A 14,806-nucleotide genomic window follows, 5' to 3' on the forward strand; every position below is an offset into this window, starting at 1 on the left:
GAAAAGGAAGTCAATCCAACTAACATATATTTCATGTCAGCTACGTAAATTTTGCTTGCATAGCATAACCAACTTGCAACTTTTCTGTATCATCGGCTAGAGTACTCTTTTCAAGATTGCATTCCTATTTCTGATTTTTATACAATCGAGCAATGTGGAATCTAGTAATATCTCTATCCTGGCCATGAGGATAATCATTATCCAATGCTTCCAATTGATGAATAACCGTTCGCCCTTGTTCTTCGTTCCGAAGCCGTGGATAAGATTGAATAGATATATCCTTCCCAGTCTTGTTTTTAGTTTTTTTCATGGGCGAGTGGATAATTCTTATCCTTTTATTCCATTGGTAACAATTCAGTTAGGAAACATTTAGAAAGGAAAGTAGCAGTCATGATTCCCTTCCTCCTTTAATATGCATCCACCGTTTTTTTAACCGTAAAACATGTCCTAAAAGAAAAATCCAAACCAGCATACCTTAACACTCCTCCCTCGTGTACTAAATTATTGTAAACATAATTGAAGTTAAAGCTAGGTGTGGTATCTTCCCTTGTGTGTTAATTTTTTGTAAACCTAAGAAGAGTTAAATCTAGGTGTGATAGCCTCATTTGTGGGTTAAACTATTCTAAACCTAAGTTGAGGAAAGCTAGGTGATATGTAATATGAAAAGCAAATGTGTTATTATATAAATTAATAAAATAAATCCCTTGGAGGGTGGAGTACCAAGAGAGGGGAGATTCTTTTCAAATCCCATGAGGAATGGGATAGAGATGAATCTTTCATGATAAAGCTTCTACATGTGATTCTAGATAGGCTTGGATGGATTGGATATCCATCAGATGGATGGGAGATAAAGATCCATCAGACATAAAAGCTTTGTGGGAGATAAACACAATATTTTATGTGGAAAATCCTCATGGGAGATAAAGATGAGCTTTTTTGAAAAAATACCTAGGAAAATGGAGAAATCCATAAAAGTGCGACCCCACTAATGGTAACTAAATTATGAAAGAGGGTATTAAATACCCAATGTATTCATCAATTTAGGATAGTTGATCCTTGGAAAGATCTTCGGCCCAAGGGGGTAAGAGGTGATTCATGGCTGGGTGGTGGTGCTCCTCGCTCTAAGTGATGGTTTAGTTGGTGTCACATGCATGTAATCTACGTATGAGAAGAGTTCTTAAGTTTTTTTTGCCATGAGAATGCTTGATGAATAATATATGCTTATGTATTAATAGATATAATGAAGTTTCCCTCTGATCTCATGAGATTCACTTGCATGGTATGTGTTTTATGTTAATCCTTACTTGTTATGAGATTAAAATCAATGAGCTCAGATATAATAATGGTTGAATCTATCTCCATTATGCAATGATGAATTTCTTCTGCAGGTTGCATTCCAGTGTGAAGTTAACTGTAGAAGCATGTTCAATGGGTAACAGTTCTAGGACCCATTCATGGTAAAAATTGGCATGTGACAATTATTCATAAACAAATTACCGTGTTAATGTTTCCTTATGAAATGATTGCATCTATTGTGGGCTTGATGTGCATGACCATGTTTAAGGAGTTGCAAAATTATAACTATAGTGTGTTGATGTTAGTGATTTTCGTAATGTCTCCTTGATGTCATTATTCTAAAATGGTCATATAATAGTGTTAAGATTGTTTGTTCATCTAACATCAAGTGGTAAATCTAGTGCATGTGGGACACTTAGATCATACCTCTAATTGCACAAGTAGAGGAATTGCTTCTAATAAGGGTAGTTTAATTAGTTAGTTATATATGTTGAACCAAGGGTTCGTTAGAACACCTTGATTACATTTAATTATATTAATGATGGATGGCCAATGCTGGACATAGTAAACGTAAGATAATACTCCATTAATGTAGGTGTGGATTAATGAGAATATTATATAAGTTGCATTCCATGATTATTTATTCACACTCAATGATGGTTCTTATATATAAATTGTTTATATGAATCTAAGATTTCCCATTACAGATCTAATAAAGCATAAAATGATGATGCGATATTATGATATTGTATAAACCATTAAGAAATGAGGCAATGGTCGGATCTTAGCTGTAGAAAAAAACATTTACAGAATTGGAAGCCTAATTAGCTATTATTTTGTTGTAGGCCAACAGGATACGTTCCAAATGATATCAGAGCCCAAATTCAAACCTTCCAGCCTATGGACTCATCCACCTTCATATGGTTATAACACTCCTATGAAAACAATAACCCCATTTTTTTTTTTTTTAGAAATTTAAGCATATGGAAATCATAACACCAAGAAAAATTAGGATTCTGTGGAAAAAAATTCAAGTATAAATCTTGGGTATTATAGGATCAATAACATTTAAACAAACACAATTTTCTTTTATGAATATGGTCCTTATTATATAAAGGGTTAAATTTATTGATTAACTAAAGAGCTAAAGAGTCAATGTGGGCTGCTTGTCATAGGCAATAATATATATACATATTAGCATTTAAACTAATGAGGGTTTGAATGCATTCATTTTTTTTTTAAACATGTTAAGGTAAATTGGTTTTATGAATATGAGAATTCGAGATATGGCGTTCGTAAGGATGTCATTAAGAAGGGGTGTTATTTTCACCTTTTAGGGTAAATTGAATGCCTAGTTATATGTATACATGTGTAAAGATTTGGGTCACGTCCTCGCTATGGAAGATGAATTCCAAGTGCGTTGGTTAGGTGGCATGGGTTTCGCACATGCAGACATGGCTTTTGTGTGGTTTATATAATTCCGAATTTTGCAGTCCAAGAAGAAAAATTAGGAGGATAAAAACTCTCGTGCTTTGCACATATATGGTCTATAACTTTGAAGTAATTATGCATGGCTTAAGATTTATGCATGGCTTAAGATATGCATGTGATTGTGCATCAAAATATTATTCTTTATAGGCCATATGATGAAACATGGAAACACAAAAGAAAGACACCTCCAACACTATTTCCAGTGAGAGTTGAGTATGAGGGTTGTGTTGCAGGGCATCCTTAACTTGCATGTCATATCACTCTCGTAGCCATGCTCTACGCTCTCATCTACACTACTCCTCATGTGTTGTTGGGAAAGTAGCATATTTTTCCTTTTTTATTTTTCCGAGAGAATGCAAATTGAGGGGGTGTTAGGTATAGACCCATATTTTAGGGAGGACGTTTAAGCAGCCATGCTAAACCTGACTATTGTTGTTTCTCCTTTCTAAAGACGTTGCTTTTGGCTTCTTTAGCACAAGGAAGAGGTACAATAATGTCTCCATGCGCCTATCCAATGGGTGGAAGGAGATAGGTCGAGGATAGTGATTATCCTTATCGCCACTTTTTGTCCAGATTAATTTAGTTAGAATTGTTATCCTTCGTGACAGAAAGCAATGATTTATTTTTCAATGGGAGGAATGCAAAAAGTGACTGCGCAAATTTGGATGCAAAGAAGTGCTTGTCTTTTGTAAAAGAAAAAAAAATCATATATCCAGCGCAAAATTCAACATTAAAAATAAAAAAGGGATATTTCCGTTGAATGATTTATGATAATAATAATTTAAAGGTTTCCTGAATTGAAAATATATACATAATTGTTTACAATTTCCAATCCAAGTGGTTACTCATGCTTGTTTTCATTTTCCCATTGACTTTAAAGTTTCCTTTCTCCACGGTGAGTTGATATTCAAACAACTCAGTGTTTGCTCTAATACCTATTTCCACCACAACCATATTAGTAGATATGGAAGTTCCATTCTTTAAAATTACTACAACCACTTGGTTATGTCAAGAATGAAAAATATAATCACAGGTCACGAGAGAACAAGAGTGTGGGCGTGTAAAGAACTGTAGCCTATAACAAACCAAAATTTGTTTGTTTTGGTTTAAGGATAAAAGAAAACAAACAACTGAATATGCAACAATATGAATTTTAATGAATTTCCATGGTTGATAAGAGAAACATTGCAAGATGATATTTTTGGAAACAAAACTAAGTTTGTTTTTTTATATATTAAGTGAAAAAGTCAAAATTTTCAGGCTAACAGTCAAATAGGTTGAATTGGCATTTCACTGAAAGACTTAATGTGGTATTCTAAGTTTAAGTAGGTTTCATAATAAAACATGCATATCAACTAGGAGAGAAACAATTCATTTTTGAATCGTGATTAAAAATTGATATCATGTTACAGGAACCTTTCATTGTGAAGCTTCTCATAAAAAAAACAATCTTATTGATGAATAAAAGACTAGCTGCTTCTACATGGTCCAATAATAGAAAAACATGGTCATATATTAATCATCAGTATGTTTATGCATGAGAAAATAATTGCTTATTTATAATTGCATAGAAGAACTAAATCCTTATCTATAAGGATTTCCATAAAGTCAAATTTTCTACCTACAATTGTAGCTTATTTTAGTGGGTTGATTTCTTTCATGTAAATCTGAAAAATAGTCATGATTAAGCATGTGGAGATTGTGGTATCAGAAGTAAAGATAAAATACATATATATGCATGATAGCAACTAGATGTACATGAAAGGAAACTTGGGAAAAAATTATATGATGAATGACGAAGAAAAATTAGAAAGTTTTGCTTAAAACCTCTAACACAATTTTTACCATTGGATCAACATTCCAAATCATGACATAAACCGGTTGATGAACCATGTGGGAAAGCTATATTGGAATTGAATGTTCCAATAGGTAAGGGATTTAAATGGTGATTGGTACAAATGCAGTATAGATGCATGGCTAAATAAAATCACCTAACCTTGGAAAAGAAGCTTAGATAATAAAGAAAAACATGGTTGTATCATTGATGTATTGTTGTGTAATGATACATATACCCATGCATTGTCATGAATTGTATGTGTTACCATAGTCTCGCTGAGTGGTCATTCAGATAAAAATGTTTTAAAAAGGATCATGCTTAATATCCATGCATAGTAATGAGCCATATTAATTTTCCATGTGAGCACTTCCTGATGAATTTTGGTATTGACGAAAGAAAGTAAAAGTCATTGCTCAACAATCATAAAGATGTTGGTTACACCAATGCCTATTAAGGGGTAGTATGTTCTGTAGAAGAAAAGAGTGTGATTGACCTAATGATTATATTGGTAAAGTAGTGTGGAGTTGTTGTTGTGTTGTGATAGACTATAGGTTTTGTTGCCTAGATGTTGGGCATAGTTGTGACTTGTAGAATCAATGTTAGACTGCTATCAATGCTTACAAATATGCATAGCATGTATAAATTTGGTGTTTCCTCCATGCAGGGGATTTGAGTTGCTTATTGAAATTATATTTTGTTAGCATACATGCATGGGTTGTTATGTGGCAATGATATATAGATAAAGTATGCATGAACATGTTTAAGAATTTGGTTGGACAAGGGAATTGAAGGTTATTAGTCTTACAGGTAAAATTTTATAACTAAAGCTGTTATAGCATCCAATAGGGAGAAAATTCCTTAAAATTAATTAATGATCATGGGAGGAAGATATAATTACTTGAGTGACCCACTTACATATGTTTCCTTCATGAATGCAAGAATCACAATTCTCATAAAACTAGACTATGATTCTCGACAGAGATTAATCTATGGTCATAATGCTATAAAAACAACTTATAAATGGTATAATTACTATCAAATTATTATACCAATGTAAAGGATGGTGAGAACATGTTATAGTACAAGACTATATAACCTGAATATACATATAATGTGATTTGTTCTTTCGATGGAATAAAGTATGGTTAAGGGGAAATTTTAACTTAAACAGATTTCCAGGACATATGCATATTTCGATGGATATGCATAATAGAACCTCTAAGTATCCTTGAGTGCAAACCATAGTTGTTGATGAAGTAGCACAAATGGTATGGACCATTGGGTCAATTAAGTGATATTTAACAATCTATTTAAATATATTGATATCATAATTTGTACCAAGCAATTTTTAGAGGTTCTCTTATTGTATTGCATTGATAATGAGTCTAGACAACATAAGAAAGGTTGTGTAATTCAACTAGGAATTCATAAAATATATAAATCATCCTTTGGTTAAGGGTGATTTAATGTTAAAAAGGAGCTAACATGTAAGTACCCTAAGATCATAAACAGTTACAACTAAAAGGGGTGTATAATTGAAAGTAGTAAAAACTTTCAGGTATAACTACACTAAATTATGCATGCCCAACAAGTTGTTGAGGCATACAAAGAGCAATAGTAAATCATATGGGATGAATTATGATCTGATAATCTATGAGCTAATAGTCTACTTTAGGACATTAAGCAGAAGGTATGATGAAAATATGTATGAATGTAGTATGATACTATAGATATTGTAATCAAATGAAATCTAGAAATGATCTGCACTTGACAAAACTTTCTCTGATCACAAAAAAGAACAATACTCATACAAATTTCTTGTCCAATGAGCACATTTGTTTTAATTGCTAGAACAAGAGAAAATAATGTTTGGTATGATACTAACATGGTAGGAAAATATGTGGACAAAGTTTTGTCATGCAGGTGATACCATGGGAATGGTATGATGGGGAGTAGCACAAATGGTACTATGTACAACATTATATATGGTACTCGTATGACTACATGTATTACATGATTCGAATATGAGATGTATATCGATGTGTATAATACATATTTGTGCAGATATGTATGAAGACATAAGATAAATGTATGGCAAGGCAATCGACCTAGAGGTTACATAGAAGAAGGAATGTCAGATTGGTATATGTAACCATGGGTAATGGCAATTTGGCATACATACAATCACACTGAATATATATGATGGATATATATTGTTATGTGAACTAATCTGTTATGACCTTGCAAGCATATTAATGTGGAAAATATGTTAACTGGTGTATTGTATGCAGAGAGACTGCAAGAAACATGTGTTCGACAAGAACACAAAGGATGGAACAGAATGCAAGCAGAGGACACGCATTCTTCAGATAAAATACAGGATAAGAAATAGCTTCTTTAATAATATTAAGTAATTGATTATGATATATATCATAGTTAAAATTCCACATTTATAAATGCTCACAAATGGTTTTAGCAATTTTACAGGTAGCTATGAAAGAAGAAGCACTCTTGGTTGCCAATGTAGCTATGGTAAAGCTACACTCCTTGTGACTAATGTACATAGGAAAAATTACATCAGATGGTAGAGCCATGAGAGCTGTTGGTTTAGAAGCTAGCTACTTGTGAATGAGGACATGAAGCAGTGATACACCAAGAACGGTGTAAAATTTAAAGGGGCGAGTATCTAACACCCCTCCCTTGTGTACTAAATTATTGTAAACCTAAGCTAATTTAAAGCTAGGTGTGAGATACTCCCTTGTGTGTTAAATGTTTGCAAACCTATGTTGAGTTAAAGCTAGGTGTGGTACCCTCCATTGTGGGTTAAGCTATTCTAAACATAAGATGAGGAACGCTAGGTGATATGTAATATGAAAATAAAATGCATTATTAAATAAATTAATAAAATAAATCACTTAGAGGGTGGAGCACCAAGAGAGAGTAGATTCTTCCCAAATCCCATGAGGAATGGGATAGAATGAATATTTCATGATAAAGCTTCTAGATGTGCTTCTAAATAAGCTTCGATGGATTTGATATCCATCGGATGGAGGGGAGGTAAAGATCCGTTGGACATAAAAGCTTTGCGGGAGATAAAGGCAAGCTTTTATGTGGAAAATCCTTGTGGGAGATAAATACAAGATTTTTGGAAAAAGACCTAGGCAAATGGAAAATCCATAAAAGTGGGATGCTATTAATGGTAACTAAATCATGAAACAGGGTATTAAATACCTAGTGCATTGATCAATTGAGGACAATTGATCCTTGGCATGACCTTTGGCTCGGGAGGAATCAAAGGTGATTCATGGCTAGGTGGTGTTTCTTCTCCCTCCAAGTCATGGTTTAGTTGGCGTCACATGTGTGTAATGTGTGTATGATGATTCTTACTCTCTCTCTCTCTCTCTCTCTCTCTCTCTCTCTCTGTGTGTGTGTGTGTTATAGTCCCAATTTGTTTATGAGAAGTGTTCTTAAGTTTTCTTTGCCATGAGAATTCTTGATGAATAGTATATGGTTATGTATTAATATATTTAATTATGTTTCCCTCTAATCTCATGAGATTCACTTGCATGCTATGTGTTTTGTGTTAATCCTTACTTGTTATGAGATTAAAATCAATTAACACAGATATAATGATGGTTGAATTTATCTCTATTATGGAATGATAGATTTTTTATGCATGTTGCATTCCAGTGTGAAGTTAACTATAGAAGCATGTTGAGTGGGTAAGAGTTATATGACTCATTCATGGTAGAAATTGGCATCTGACAATTATCCATAAATAGATTAGCTATGTTAATGTTTTATTATGAAATGACTGCATCTATTGTGGGCTTGAAATACATGTCAGTATTCCTTTGACTATGCTTAAGGAGTTGCAAAATTATAACTATAGTGTGTTGATGTTAATGATTTTTGTAATGTCTCCATGAAGTCATTATTCTGAAATGGTCATATAACAGTGTTAAGATATGTTTTTTAGCTATCATCAAGTGGTAACTCTCATGCATGTGGGACACTTAGGGGATCATGCTTCTAATTGCACAAGTAAAGGAATATCTTCCGATAATGGTAGTTTAATTACTTAGTTATGTATGTTGAACCAAGGTTTGGTCAGAACACCTTGATTACGCTTAATTATGTTAATGATAGATGGCCAATGTTGGCCATAGTAAACATAAGATAATACTCCATTAATGCAGGTGTGGATTAACCAGAAGATTATATAGGTTTTATGCCATGATTATTCCTTCACACTCAATGACAGTTTTGATATATAAGTTGTTTATATGAATCTAAGTTTTCCCATTCTGGATTAATAAAGCATAAAAGATGTGATATTATGAGACTGTATGAACCATTAAGAAATCACGAAATGGTTAGATCTTGGTTGTAAAAAAAAACATTTCATAGAATAATAATAGCTATTATTCCGGGGTAGGCCAACGTGGTACGTTATAGTAGAAGATATTGAAACGATGGATTTTTTCTTGTATGCCCATGAGATTAGATATGTTTCGAGTTGAAAAACATACCCTACGGTGATTTTGTTATCATCTAAACTACTTGCATAATCACTATCTATGTAACCTGATAGTGAGTAATCTCCAGAATGTGCATAGAAAAAACCATAGTCCAAGGTCCTTGCAACATATATTAAGATCGTTTTTGCAACCTTCCAATAGAAAAATTTGGGTGATTTCATAAACCTAGAAACAAGAATGTTTACAAACATTAGAGTAAGTTCTAGTTACAGTGAGATATAAGATACTACCAACTAGACGTTTCTACAATGCAATATCAATTGGTAGTGTTACATCTAGTTTCCTCAGCTTGGTTCCTGACGAAATTAGAGAATCAAATGGTTTTCAATTTTTTATTTTGAACTTTTGGAAGGTGTTAGTGGCATATTTTTGCCGACAGAAAAAAATAGAATTAGTAAATCGCTGAATTTCCATGTGTAAGAAGTACTCCATGAGCCCTAGATCATTAATATCAATATTTTTTTGCATTGTTGTTTTGAATTATTTAACATCATATTTGTTGTATAAATGAGATCATCAAAATAAAGGAAAACAATGAGAATTTTATGTTCATGATTTTTTCTATATAGATTTGGCTCATGGCTGCATTTGCAAAAGCCACTTTTGATGACATACGTGTTGATGTGATTGTACCGAGTTCAAGGAGCTTATTTCAGGCCATACAAGGATTTCTTCAATGTGTACACCTTATGCCCCTGTCCTGGAACTTCAAAATCAGGAGGTTGCTCAACATAAACTTGTTCTTGCAAGATAATATTTAAGAAATCGTATTTTATATGCAGTTGAAAAACTTTCCATTTGTGTTGAGTAGTTGTGGCCATAATAGTTCTCAAAATATATAACCTTGCTACTCGAGCAAAGGTTTCACCATAGTTGACTAAAAATTGTTGTGAGAATCCTCTCGCAACCATCGTTGCCTTATGTTTCTCAATTTCTCCTTTTTCATTCAAATTGGTCTTGTATACCCACTTTAAACCAATTTTGGTTTTGTCTCTTGGGATATCAACCAATTCCCAAGTCTAGTTCTTCTCTATGGCAACAATTTTTTGATTCATTGCATCAACCCAATGTTTTTATTTTATTGCCTCTTCGACATGGGTTGTTTGAGATGAAAGATAGGCCAACATATTACGTTGACCAAACTGATGCTCTTGCTCATAAATTTCTCTAATGCTTATATTTTTCATATTGTCTTCTGAAGATGATGAATCAATGCTAGATTCACTTCTAATATATGTATCATTTTCAGAGTAGTATGGCTCTTCCTGAACTTGTAATCCTGGAAACTATGGTGGATGGAGAGGTTGATTTAAAAATTCACAAATTTGATAAGACTAGGATTTATTTTCAAAAAATTTAACATATTTTGTTAAAACAAACTTTTTGGTGACTGGATTGTAAAGTCTATTGGCCTTTGAATGTTCATTGTAACCTACAAAAATGCATATTTCAATCCTATCATCAAGCTTCTTTCGTGGCTGATCAGAAACATGCGCAAATGCTACATATCGAAAATTTCTAAAATGAGATATATTCACCTTCTTACCATTCCATTCTATTTGACGTATTGCATCTTGGACACTGGTTATCATAGATTTCTTGAGAACATATAATGCAGAAGAAACTACTTCAACCCAATCATCATTGGAAAACCTTCTCATATGAAGCATACATCGGGCCATATTCATGATTGAATGGTTTTTCCTTTTTACTACTCCATTTTGTTGTGGAGTATATGTTCTTTTGTTTTGAATGATGATTCCTTGGTGTTGACAAAAGCTTTGAAGTCATTGGAACTATATTTTCCTCCTTTGTCTAACCTGAGAACTTTTAAAGGATTTCCACTCTTCCTTTCTTCTTATTCTGTGAACTCTTTGAATATTGAAAAAAGTATCAGATTTACTTTTAAGCAAATAAACAAATTTCCTATTTCTTTAATCATCAATCAAGGTAAGAAAATAAAGACTACAACCAATGGGATGTGTTGGCATCAGGCCACATATGCTTGTATGGACTAGCTCTAAAGACTCTTTTGCTCTATTGGAAGATGTCGGAGAGCTATCTTTTTTATGCTTTTCTAGAATAAATATTTCATAATTACAATGTTTTTCATTCAGAATAGGGAGTCCAATGACAATATAATTGTGTTGAAGCAAAATTAGACTCTTTAGGGGAATATGCCCATACCTAGAATGCCATAACTGTGACTCATCTATTCTTGACACATTGTGTACAAAATACTATGAAATTTTTCGACTTCTAAGAGTCATAGGTAACATCCTATTGTTGGTTTTTTCAAAATTTTCTATCAATATTATAATGAGAGGTTTATCATAAATATAATGTGTTTCCCATTAGAATATTAAATCATAACCATGTTCCATTAATTGAGCTACAGTAATGAGATTATGCTTCAGATGTGGATCATAATAAACATGAGATATATATTTTTTTTGATTTTGTTTGGTGAGGATATGGACAATACATTTCCCTTCAACTTTAATATGGGAATGGTCTCCAAGAGTAATTTCAGATGTTATGAAAGCATCAATGCAAGAATGTAGATTTGTGTCGTGTCATATGATCATTGCAGCCACAATTAAAGAACCAAATGTCCTTTCTATGAGTGTCTTCAGAAAGATGGCAAGAAAGAAACATTGTTTTAGAGGATTCTCCTTCATTGTTGGATAGGTGGACATTGCCTCTTTGTTAATTCGACTGTTTCTTTCTGTATTCATGTTCATAATTCCCAAATTTATTGTACTTATAGCATTGGACATTATATTTTCTCCATGTTGTGCTTCTTTTATTTAGTTTTGTTTAGGTATCAACTACTTTGTTGCATGATGATGTTTTGATCTGCCTCTACCTCAGTATTTTCCTCACTTGTTGTTGCCTGTATATCCTCGGCCTCTGCCAAGAGAGAGTTATGCTTTGAAAGCTTGTTCCATGGAATCTTTTGCTTGGTTAAGTCTTATTTTATGTTCCGGAAGTGATCTGGTCAACTCTTCTACCAAGAAAATTGTAAAATATTTGGATTCCAGATTGGCTATTACAACAATGTCATATTTCTTGGGCATAATTTGAAGTACTTTTTCAACTATCTTCTGATTTGTAATGGTTTCACCAATAAGTTTGATTTGATTGACGATGCCCATGACTCTAGTCATGAACTGGTCAACATTCTCTATATCAATCATCTTCAAGGTTTCAAACTGAGCTCTCAATGTATCCAATTTAGCAGTCTTGACTATATCATTACCTTGATACAAAACTTACAAAATATCCCAAGATTCTTTTATTATTGATGCCAATTATCTTTTCAAAGGTAGAGACATCGAATGAGTTTTGTATCCAACATTTGGTTGTGTTCTTTATTTTATAGTTTTGCAATGACATTCCTATGATTATTTTTCATGGTTGCTAATGCTTCTTGGGTCGGATCTACATAACCGTTTGACAGAGTGTTCCAACATTCATGGGCTTGCAAAATTGTCTTCATGAGCGAAGACCATAACTCATAATATTTTCCAAGTAAAATTAGAGTTTGTGGCAAAGCGCTAGAGGAAACCATCTTTGTGGAAGTTTGTTCCCTTACTTACAAAATTCTTTGCAAAGCTCCTTAAATAAAACATTTTTCTTGATTTAAATTTTTTGAGAAATTTCAAAATACAAGGACAAGAAACAAGCTATGTTTTCCGTTGGGCAACCAAAAAAACACTCTTTAAATAAAAACTTTTGAAAACCTTTTGCTTTCCTTTAAAGTGCGTGTCTTTAAATAAGGCCTTTTGAATGAAGGCACTAAAAAAAATAATATGCAACCTTTTAATTCGCCCAGAAGAGCCAAATATTTCATGAAACGAAACCCTTTTTGAGCGTTGTCGTTTTATAAGACAATAAGAAACTTCAAAATTGCATGAAGCCTTTGAACCATTAAAAACGACTTATGGTACCTTTAAAAAAATTGCTCCCCTTTTAAAAAACTCACCTGCGTGTTTTGGGTGTCGCACGACACAAATTGGGTGCACCATCTCCTGCACTGTATGCACTAACAGGTTGCGACATTCTCCAAAATTCCATAGTTCCATAAGTTGCTCGCAGTTTTTTCTCTTCAAAAGTGTGAAGGCTTGTGGTTGTCGTACTTTCTCTCGACCTCTCGTCCTTGAGCTCTTCACAACTTTCGCTATTTTTTTTGTGAGCACAAAAACAAATTGAAATGATGTTCTCCATGGAGTATTGCGATGTTCTCCATGGAGTATTATGCAATATGGTGTTCTAATACCATGACAAAAAATGTAATCAGGGAAAGATAGATAAAGAATGAACACAAAACTTGAATGAAGTAAACAACTTTTATCATCATTCAAAATCAATTAAATAAAATTACATAGAAGACAAAAAAAAACAACAATAAATAACTAAAGAAAGTTCCAACAAAATTTAATTAAACTCAAGTAAACAAAAACAAGCTAGGAAACGGAACAGACAATGAGATTAATTATCTCAACAAAGAAAGTGATAACTAAACAATGGAAAATCCACCAAAAACAAGCTATGAAACACCGGCTAGGAAACGGAACAGGCAATGAGATTAATTATCTTAACAATGAGATTAATTATCTTAACAAAGAAAGTGATAATTAAACAATTGAAAATCCACCAAAAACATATTGATAATTAAACTAAAATTTGAAAACTCTATTTTTATTAATTATGAAATATTAAAAGCTAGAATCACCATTGTTTATAGAATGACCCAAAAAAATTTAAAAGTTCAAAATTATGCCATCTATGGTTGAAAGGGTATTATCATGCATATATATATATATAAAAATAAATACTTGATTTTAGCCAATTTTACATTGAAATTCTTGAAAATATGTGTATATGTGAGAGAGATTTTCATATTTATTTATTTATATTTTTATAAAAAAAATAATTAAGATATATTAAATATAATATTGGTCAAGAAAACTGGAAATTATGATTATTATAATATTATAATAATTATTTAATTTTTAAATTACATTGACTTCAAAACTCAAAAATAAAGTGTATATATATATATATATATAACTCTATTTTTTTATGAAAAATGCATCTCTATAAAGATTTAATCACTAACTTCTATTAAAGTGCAAATACTTTGTTTGAATTTGGGCTTATGGCTAAATGAAAACACAGTTATTTTAACTAATCACTAAAACAATCAAATTTCAACACAGTTCGGGGCAATTCTTAAAAAAATATATCATGGTTTCGGGTCTTTTCTCTCTCATTATAGGGGATTGTTGCTTGAATTTATCTTCAGTTTGAAGCTCGTGAAAGTTGGATTATAACTGACAGTAATGATTCCTCTGGTGTGGCCCTTCTCATGTAGGTTACTGCATGCTAACTGCCACTCGATACCTATACAACGGTTTTTTTCTGGATTGATTAACATTTCTGATAGCAGGCTTTTTGGATGGCCTTCTCAACAACCACAGGGTTCTCATTCTTTGATTGATTTCTTGTAGTGGCCCTTTCTATTATCTCTCCTCTGATAACATAAATCATATCTTGCGGCTTTCCTTAGTAATACACGATGGAAGTATTCCTGTAATCGTGAAATAACTAAATCAACGGTAACATTCGACTCCTC

The sequence above is a fragment of the Pinus tabuliformis genome, chromosome 1_2, assembly GCF_031772625.1.
Source record: "Pinus tabuliformis cultivar Carrire ecotype Pingquan chromosome 1_2, CPIR1, whole genome shotgun sequence".
Classification (NCBI taxonomy): domain Eukaryota; kingdom Viridiplantae; phylum Streptophyta; class Pinopsida; order Pinales; family Pinaceae; genus Pinus; species Pinus tabuliformis.